Here is a 7,257-nt window from a genome sequence, read left to right on the forward strand (position 1 = left end):
AAGCATGTCTGAGGGACATCTTCTGATTAATTGTTTGTATCTTTCCCAAGCTTCATAGAGGGATTCTCCATCCTTCTGTCTGAAGGTTTGGACTTCCACTCTAAGCTTACTCCATCTTTGTGGTGGAAAGAACTTTGCCAAGAAGGCATTGACTAGCTTTTCCCAAGAGTCCAGGCTTTCTTTAGGTTGAGAGTCCAACCATATTCTAGCTCTGTCTCTTACAGCAAAAGGGAATAGCATCAGTCTATAGACCTCAGGGTCTACCCCATTAGTCTTGACTGTGTCACAGATTTGCAAGAATTCAGCTAAGAACTGATGAGGATCTTCCATTGGAAGTCCATGGAACTTGCAATTCTGTTGCATTAGAGAAACTAATTGAGGTTTAAGCTCAAAGTTGTTTGCTCCAATGGCAGGGATAGAGATGCTTCTCCCATAGAAGTCGGAGTAGGTGCAGTAAAGTCACCCAGCACCTTCCTTGCATTGTTGGCATTGTTGTTGTTTTCGGCTGCCATGTGTTCTTCTTCTTTGAAGAATTCGGTCAGGTCCTCTAAAGAGAGTTGTGCTTTGGCTTCTCTTAGCTTCCGCTTCAAGGTTCTCTCAGGTTCAGGGTCAGCTTCAACAAGAATGCCTTTGTCTCTGCTCCTGCTCATATGAAAGAGAAGAGAAAGAGAAAATGTGGAATCCTCTATGTCACAGTTATAGAGATTCCTTGAAGTGTCAGAGGAAAAAGAAAAATAGAAAGAAGAAGGAGAAGAAGAATTCGAACTTTAATTAGGTAAGGTTCGAATTGTGCATTGAGAAGGAGTGGTACTCCATAAATAGAAGGATGTGAGAAGGAGGGGAGTAATTTTCGAAAATTAATTAGAAGATTTTGAAAACATTTTTGCAAAACACTTAATTGATTTTCGAAAATAAGAGTGGAAAAGAAATCAAGTGATTTTTTTGAAAAAGATTTGAAATTAGAAGTTAAAAGGATTTGATTGAAAACTTAATTTGAAAAAGATGTGATTAAAAAGATGTGATTGAGAAGATATGATTTGAAAACAATTTTAAAAGATATGATTTGAAAACAATTTTTTTAAAAAAATTTGATTTTAAAAATTAATGACTTGCCTAACAAGAAAAGATATGATTCAAACATTTAAAACCTCTCTCAACAGAAAAGGCAACATACTTGAAATGTTCAATCAAATCATTAATTGTTAGCAAGAATCTTTGAAAAAGGAAAGAAATTGATTTTGAAAACATTTGATTGAAAAGATATGATTTGAAAAAGATTTGATTTTGAAAAACTTTGAAAACTTGAAAAAAAAAATTGATTTGAAAACAAAATCTTCCCCCTAGCACCATCCTGGCGTTAAACGCCCAGAATGGTATACATTCTGGCGTTTAACACCCAAAATGCTACCTTTTTGGGCGTTAAACGCCCAACCAGGTACCCTGGCTGGCGTTTAAACGCCAGTCTGTCTTCTTCACTGGGCATTTTTTGAATGCTCAGCTTTTTCTGTGTAATTCCTCTGCAGTATGTTCTGAATCTTCAATTCTTGGTATCATTGACTTGAAAAGACACAAATTAAAAATATTTTTGGATTTTTAATAATCAAAATGCAACAAGAATGAAATAACAATGCATGCAAGACACCAAACTTAGCAGTTTGTATACTACTGACACTATAAAACACAAAAACACTCAAGCCAAAAGAATTCAAAGATCAAAACAAAGAAATACATGCATGGATTCGAAAAATATAACAAAAACATGCATTTGACACCAAACTTAAGATGAGACTCTAGACTCAAACAAGAAATATTTTTTTGGATTTTATGATTTTAAATTTTTTTTTGTGTTTTTCGAAAATTAAGTGGAAAAAGATATCAAAATTCTTAATGAGAATTCCAGGAATCAGTGCAATGCTAGTCTAAGACTCCGGTCCAGGAATTAGACATGGCTTCACAGCCAGCCAAGCTTTCAAAGAAAGCTTCGGTCCAAAATACTAGACATGGCCAAAGGCCAGCCAAGCCTTAGCAGATCACTGCTCCAAAAGCAAGATTGATAAAAATCATCAAGCTCTTGTGATGATAAGTTGAAACCTCGGTCCAATGAAATTAGACATGGCTTCTCAGCCAGCCAGATTTCAACAAATCATCATGAAACTCTAGGATTCACCTTCAAGAATTTCGAAAAAAATAAATGCCTAATCTAAGCAACAAGATGAACCGTCAGTTGTCCATACACAAGAACAATCCCCGGCAACGGCGCCAAAAACTTGGTGCACGAAATTGTGATCAATACTTTTCCAAACATAAACAATCCCTAGTAAGGGCTCCAAAGACTTGGTGCTCAATACCATGGCATAAACACAACTTCGCACAACTAACCAGCAAGTGCACTGGGTCGTCCAAGTAATAAACCTTACGCGAGTAAGGGTCGATCCCACGGAGATTGGTGGTATGAAGCAAGCTATGATCATCTTGTAAATCTCAGTCAGGCAGACTCAAATGGGTATAGTGATAAACGAATAAAGCATGAAGATAAAGATAGAGATACTTATGTAATTCATTGGTGCAAGAGCTTCAGACAAGCGTATGAAGATGCCTTCCCTTCCGTCTCTCTGCTTTCCTACTGTCTTCATCCAATCCTTCTTACTCCTTTCCATGGCAAGCTCGTGTAGGGTTTCACTGTTGTCAGCAGCTACCTCCCATCCTCTCAGTGAAAATACGTCCCTGATGCTCTGTCACAGCATAGGCTAATCATCTGTCGGTTCTCGTTCAGGCCGGAATAGAATCCATTGATTCTTTTGCGTCTGTCACTAACGCCCTAGCCTGCTAGGAGTTTGAAGCACGTCACAGTCATTCAATCATTGAATCCTACTCAGAATACCACAGACAAGGTTAGACCTTCCGGATTCTCTTGAATGCCGCCATCAGTTCTTGCCTATACCACGAAGACTCTGATCTCACGGAATGGCTGGCTCGTTTGTCAGGCGAGCACTCGGTTGTCAGGCGATCAACCGTGCATCGTGTATCAGTAATCCAAGAGATATTCACTAAGCCTCTTATGCTTGTAGAACAAGAATGGTTGTCAGTCACCTTGTTCATAGGTGAGAATGATGATGAGTGTCACGGATCATCACATTCATCAAATTAAAGAACAAGTGATATCTTGGACAAAGAACAAGTGGAATTGAATAGAAGAACAATAGTAATTGCATTAATACTCGAGGTACAGCAGAGCTCCACACCTTAATCTATGGTGTGTAGAAACTCCACCGTTGAAAATACATAAGAACAAGGTCTAGGCATGGCCGAATGGCCAGCCCCCCAAATGATCTAAGAACTAGATGTCCAGAGATATCAAATACAATAGTAAAAGGGTCCTATATATAGAGAACTAGTAGCCTAGGGTGTACAAAGATGAGTAAATGACATAAAAATCCGCTTCCGGGCCCACTTGGTGTGTGCTTGGGCTGAGCAATGAAGAAATTTTGTGTAGAGACTCTTCTTGGAGTTAAACGCCAGCTTTAGTGCCAGTTTGGGCGTTTAACTCCCAATTAGGTGCCAGTTCCGGCGTTTAACGCTGGAATTTCTTGAGGTGACTTTGAACGCCGGTTTGGGCCATCAAATCTTGGGCAAAGTATGGACTTTCATATATTGCTGGAAAGCCCAGGATGTCTACTTTCCAACGCCGTTGAGAGCGCGCTAATTGGGCTTCTGTAGCTCCAGAAAATCCACTTCGAGTGCAGGGAGGTCAGAATCCAACAGCATCTGCAGTCCTTTTGAGTCTCTGGATCAGATTTTTGCTTAGATCCCTCAATTTCAGCCAGAAAATACCTGAAATCACAGAAAAACACACAAACTCATAGTAAAGTCCAGAAAAGTGAATTTTAATTAAAAACTAATAAAAATATAATAAAAACTAACTAAAAGATTCTAAAAACATACTAAAAACAATGCCAAAAAGCATACAAATTATCCGCTCATCAGTGGTATGGTGTGGCCACTTTATGGATAACTCCATATTTGTGAAGAAGTTTCTCCATTTGTTTGTTACAAAAATGACCACCACCATCACTGATAAGACCCTTGGGTACTCCATATATAGTAAAGATATGCTTCTTTAGGAATTGAAGGACAATTTGTGCATCACAGGTAGTTGTAGCTATGGCTTCCACCCACTTTGAAACATACTCCACTGCTACCAAGATATATTTGAAAGAATGAGAAGGGGGAAAGGGTCCCATGAAATCAATGCCCCATAGATCAAACAATTCTACTTCCAAAATGAAGTTCTGTGGCATCTCATTCCTTCTTGTCAATCCTCCTGCTCTATGGCATTCATTACATTGGTGGACAAATTCTCTGGCATCTTTGAAGATAGTTGGCCAATAGAAACCACTTTGCAATATCTTTGAAGCTGTTCTTTCTGGACCAAAGTGTCCACCATACGCAGAGCCATGGCAATGCCATAATATATCTCGCATTTCACTCTCAGGGACACATCTTCTAATTATTCCATCAGAACATCTTTTGAACAGATAAGGTTCATCCCACAAGAACTTCCTTGCTTCATTGATTAGCTTCTCCACTTGTTGCTTAGTGAATTCTTGAGGTATCTTCCTCCCCACTTTGTAGTTAGCTATATCAGTAAACCATGGTGTTTGTTGGATCAGCAAAAGATGTTCATCTGGGAAGCTTTCATTCACAGGTTGCGATGCTTCTTGGATTGTTTCTTGTGGCAACCTTGACAAATGGTCAGCAACTCGGTTCTCAGTGCCTTTCCTGTCCCTTACCTCAATGTCAAACTCCTGTAGAAGTAGTATCCACCTGATAAGTCTTGGTTTAGCATCCTGCTTTGTCATCAGATACTTGAGGGCAGCATGATCAGTATAAACCACAATTTTAGATCCTATCAAATATGATCTAAACTTATCAAATGCATAGACTACAGCTAACAATTCCTTCTCTGTTGTAGTGTAATTTTTTTTAGCCTCATTCAATACTTTACTTGCATAATATATGACATGATGCAAATTTCCCTTTTTTTGTCCAAGTACAGCACCAATTGCAATATCACTTGCATCACACATGAGTTCAAAGGGTATGTTCCAATCAGGGGGTGTGATAATTGGTGCTGTTGTGAGTTTATGCTTTAAAGTTTCAAAGGCATGCTGGCAATTTTCATCAAAAACAAAAGGTTTATCAATCATTAACAAATTACTCAAAGGTTTGGCTATTTTAGAAAAATCCTTGATAAACCTTCTATAAAATCCTGCATGCCCCAAGAAACTTCTAACAGATTTCACATTAGTTGGTAGAGGGAGCTTTTCTATTATTTCCACTTTTGCCTTGTCAACCTCTATCCCTCTTCTTGAAACTTTATGACCAAGAACAATCTCCTCAGGCACCATGAAATGGCACTTCTCCCAGTTCAAAACCAAATTAGTTTCTTGGCACCGTTTCAAAACAAGAGTTAGATGGTTCAGGCAAGTATTGAAATTATCACCAAAAACAGAGAAGTCATCCATAAAAACCTCTAAAAATTTTTCAACCATATCTGAGAAAATGGAGAGCATACACCTTTGAAAAGTGGCTGGGGCATTGCATAGTCCGAATGGCATTCTTCTATAAGCGAAAACTCCAACTGGGCATGTGAATGAAGTCTTTTCTTGGTCCTTTGGATCTACCACTATCTGATTGTACCCAGAATAGCCATCCAGGAAGCAATAATAAGCATGGCCAGCCAACCTTTCAAGCATCTGGTCAATGAACGGAAGTGGGAAGTGATCTTTGCGTGTAGCATCATTCAACCTCCTATAGTCAATACACATCCTCCACCCTGTCACAGTCCTTGTGGGAATGAGTTCACTTTTCTCATTAATAATGACTGTCATTCCACCCTTCTTTGGTACCACTTGGACTGGGCTTATCCATGAGCTATCGGAAATAGGATATATTATTCCTGCATTCCACAATTTCATCACCTCCTTCTGGACGACTTCCTTCATTGCAGGATTTAGTCTTCTCTGAGGTTGAATTACTGCTTTGGAATTGTCCTCCAAGAGAATCTTATGCATACACACTGCAGGGCTAATGCCCTTCAGATCATCAATGGTCCATCCTAATGCATCTTTGTGAGCTCTGAGAACATCAAGAAGCTCTCCTTCTTCCTTCTTTGTCAGGGATGAATTAATTATCACTGGGAAGCTCTCTGAAGTGCCAAGAAATGCATATTTGAGATGAGAAGGTAATGGCTTTAGTTCTTGCTTTTGCGTTTCTTCTTTCTTGCATGATTCCACCTCTTTGTCAATGGAGATCTCAGCTGCGTGTTCCTCTGTTTCTTGATTTTCTTTTTCTTGCTCATGCTGATTAGTGTCTAATATTTCTTCCACCAGGCTTTCTATCATATCCACTCTCAAATGATCTTCTTGCTCAGGAGGATGTTGCATTGATTTAAAAACATTTTGATCATTTGCTCATTGTGTACTCTGAAAATCATTTCTCCTTTTTCCACATCTATAATGGCTCTTGCAGTTGCTAGAAATGGTCTTCCCAAGATGATTGAATTGTTACCTTCCTCGTCAGTGTCTAGGATTACAAAATCCGCAGGGAAGATAAACTCTCCAACCCTCACTAACAAATTTTCCACAATTCCATTAGGTATCTTGATTGATCTGTCGGCCATAACTAGTGACATCCTGGTGGGTTTGAGATCTTCTATAGCAAGCTTCCTCATCATGGACAAAGGCATTAAGTTTATACTAGCTCCAAGATCACAGAGAGCTTTGTCCAAGGCTAGTTTGCCTATGGTGCAAGATACTACAAAACTCCCTGGATCCTTAAGCTTTGGTGGAATTCCTTTTTGAAGCACGGCGCTACATTCCTCACTGAGCATTACCGTTTCCTTCTCATTCCAGTCTCTCTTCTTGTTGATGAGCTCCTTTAAGAACTTGGCATACAGAGGCATTTGCTCCAATGCCTCAGCCAAAGGTATGTTGATTTCCAGCTTCTTGAAAGTTTCAAGAAATTTGTGGAAATGCTGATCCTTTGTCTCTTTGTGGAATCTTTGAGGATAAGGTATTGGGGATGTCAAGCTTTTCTCCCCTTGAAGTTGTCTTGGACTTGGTTCTTCCATGATTTGCTTTCCTTTCTTCAGATTCTGTGGTTGGTTATTTTCCTCTGTGAGTTTTTCTGGGACATTCTTGCTTGTCATGTCCTTGTTGATGGCTTCATCATTCCTTGTTGGCTCATTGTCATTCT

General features: G+C 39.2%; 1 non-coding gene across 1 annotated transcript; it reads left to right on the forward strand.

Moving 5' to 3' along the window:
* LOC130938395 (small nucleolar RNA R71) lies at positions 1 to 108 on the forward strand. The gene has a single exon (XR_009069562.1). It is a non-coding gene; the product is annotated as a small nucleolar RNA R71 (small nucleolar RNA).
* The last annotated feature ends 7,149 nt before the right edge of the window (positions 109 to 7,257 follow it).

Source organism: Arachis stenosperma, chromosome 6 (assembly GCF_014773155.1).
Source record: "Arachis stenosperma cultivar V10309 chromosome 6, arast.V10309.gnm1.PFL2, whole genome shotgun sequence".
Taxonomy (NCBI): Eukaryota; Viridiplantae; Streptophyta; class Magnoliopsida; order Fabales; family Fabaceae; genus Arachis; species Arachis stenosperma.